This window comes from Solanum verrucosum, unplaced genomic scaffold (assembly GCF_900185275.1).
Source record: "Solanum verrucosum unplaced genomic scaffold, falcon-dt-bn FXZP01000272.1, whole genome shotgun sequence".
NCBI lineage: Eukaryota > Viridiplantae > Streptophyta > Magnoliopsida > Solanales > Solanaceae > Solanum > Solanum verrucosum.
In genome coordinates, this window is record NW_026019949.1 from 200747 (window position 1) to 204133 (window position 3387).

Below are 3387 nucleotides of genomic sequence, written 5' to 3' on the forward strand. Positions count from 1 at the left end.
TCAGAAAAGTCACAACTTTTCTTAAAAGTTGCAACTCTTCTTTAAAGTCACAACTTTTCATAAAAGGCACAACTTTACATAAAAGTCGCAATTCTTCATAAAAGTCACAACATTTTATTAATGTCACAACTATTCATGAAAGGGGAAGACTAGTTTTGGAAATAAATAAATTAAAAGGGAATTCTGATTTGTGGTGGCTCCACATAGGCGGGCCTAAGTTAGAATTAGAAGAAGAAAAAGAGTTTATGAATGTAGAAATAATACAAGAAGGATATGAAGTAGATGAAGCTTTGCAAGAAGCCGAAAGAAGATATAATAATAATACAGATATAACCTTTAAATGTAAAGGATGTAAAATAGGAAATATGGGTATATTTGAAGTAGACAGACATTTTAAAACATGCAAATTTAGAACTGATAATCTAGGATACAGAAAAGAATATAATAACCAAGACAAAATAGAAAACCTTGAAACAATACTAGAAAATTTGTATGAAAGTGAAGAGGAAATAGAAAGAGATTCTATAATAAGTCAAAAAGAGCTTATGGAATCTACTAGTTCAAGTGCTAGCCCGTTCCAACGAACTTCTCAACACCATACAGTATGCTGAAGGATGTATCACATGCATAGAAAACCTGTTAAAAATAAAAATGAAAGGACGTGAAAAGATAGATATAAATAATGATACAATAAATTTACGATTAATAACATTAGAAAATAGAATAAACGAACTAGAGCAAAAGGTAATGTCGTTAGAAAAAGGAAAACAAAAACTTGAAGAAAATACAGAATCGGTTCAAAGAACAGAAGAATGGGGGATGTACAACACATCTACCCAAGAAGCAGAATTAATGAACATAGAAACTAGAGAAAACCATTATGAAAATTTCATATGTAATGAAGATAAAAAGTTCACCACTATTAAAGTCTTAGACAGACTTAAAATACAAGATATTGAGTTAGAAACTTTAGCATTAGTAGACACGAGATGTACAGGTAGTATAATAAATAAAAAAAATTTACCCCAAAAATTAATCAGAACATTAGACAAGCCAATTGCAGCGATGCAAATGGATGGAACATACAATACCTACCAACATTATATCGGAAAAACTCAGGTAAGTTTTATTAATACATGTAATGAATTTTATAAACCAATGTATACACTTGACAAGATATGGGTAAGAGATCTAAACATAAATGTAGATTTTGTATTAGGATTAAAATTTATGATACAAAATAACGGGGAACATTAATTACAAGAGATGGGGTAATATTCTTTAAGCATCTTACTTATACACCGGTACAAACTATTAAATTTGAAACAAAAGGAAGATAAGCTGGTATATCTCCAAGCAATTCTAAAAAGGATAGTTCACAGATATGTTGTAAAAATTGCAAAGATAAAAGTCAATGTTGTAAAGAACAGAAAATACAGAAAATACAGAAAACAGAAAATACAGCAGATACAACAGAAAATACAGAAAATACAAAAAATACAGAAAATACAGAAAATAGAAAATACAGCAGATACAACAGAAAATACAGAAAATACAGATTTACACAGAACTTAATATAGCAGAAATCGGCAAAATAGCAGACTAGCAGAAATTCAGATTTTTGTAAATCCTACTCAGTACTCTCTCTTACTCATGTCTGGTCATGTTTATCTTATATGTATCCTGTTTTTCCCTTCTTTTTTTTATTTTTTTTTATTTTTTTATGTTACTACCCCGTTCATCTCTTCCTTTTAACCTGTATTCTTAAAAACTTCTTCATTAACCCCACCCCGGAAACGACCAATAATACGTCCTATGAATGTTGCGGACTTTTTTAAGGCCTTAGAAACATCCTAGGAATTTACAGGTTAATCCATCGTTGTTATTAAGAAGTTAAAAGTCTAACCATATACTAAGGGTAGTTTTACAAATATATTTACATACTTAACATTAATTTAAAGCAAACAAACATAATTTACATATATTTTTAGGGAAAATACAGGAACCATAAAGACTTACATGACTTAGACTGAGAGAGGTTTCCCTTTCGGGAACCCCGACTGACTCTTACACACTTAAAACAAACTTTTTTACAAGCTGGATATTACAAGAGGGATTTTTAGGAGTTTTTGGATTGAGTAAGGGAGATGGTTTTTTTGAACATTGGGAAGGGGAATATGTTGTGTATTTTTCTGGTCCTTTTTTCTTCTTGTTCTCGTAAGTGTGGAGGGGTGTCTTTATATAGAGGTTGAGGGGGGCTTAGCATAAAACGTGGAAGAAACCTAATGACCAAACGTGGCCGACGCACTAAGATATTATAATAAAAATTAACGGCCTAAAATTGGCCAATAATTAGCTCAAATAATTCATGCCGGGTACACATTGGGCCCCATCGCACATGCATTATTTTTGCTTTACACGACTTTTACACAAAATAAGACAGACCTTTATCAGTTTTTTCCTCCTTGGAGGATAGTGATAAAGTAAGCACTCACACGACAAATGTGGGCATACCCACATGGCACACTTTTATTCCTACTTTACATTATTGTCTTGTTTTCCTTCTTCTTTCTTCAGTTCTTCAGGTATCAAGGTTGTGAAGAGCTTCGGAATCAAAACTCATTCCTGAATCATCATCTGCATTTGGATTTTGAGCATCTTGATAATATGAATGTTCTCGATAGTCTTCTTCTCCTGAACTGTTGGATCTGGTTATGTTATTATTAGTATTTCTTGGACTAATATTAGGCTGTTTCGTTCTGTATCTGGTATAGTCTGTCTCCGTTTGGATCTGGATTTGGTGGAGTAATTACATGTTTATCTTGTCCCTGTTGGAAAAACTGTTCTAAAGTCTTTTTTATTATCTCTATTTTATCATTTTTTTCTTTTTATGGAGCATAGTCTTTTTTGTTATTGTCTCTACCGGAATAAATGATCTGGGTAACCTGCGTCTGGATGAAGAACCTTCACCTTCACTTTTTGGCAAAGTGACAGCCATAAACGGGTTTGATATGTCTTTACCGGCTACCGTTTGAACCGGACTAGCTGTATCATTATTATCCGATACAGTGGATCTTTTTGCATTCGTTGGGGAATGCACACCCTGCTCATCCATTTTTTCGAGAGATGGAAAACTCTTTTCTGAGGTCTGGGTACTGATATCAATCTTTTGAATGGAGTCTTTACCTTTGAGTGATTTTATCTGCTCCATTAGTTTAGTGTTTTCTTGGAGTAATGCTTCTACCTTTGCATTTAATCTTTTGAAGGCCTCAGTCATGGAAGAACAATGGTCACAAAAGATTATTTTGTCGGTGTCTTTTTGGATATTGTATTGAGGGGTCTTCTGGGGATTTTGTCTGAGAGCTGGAGAGATATAGTAATTTGGAC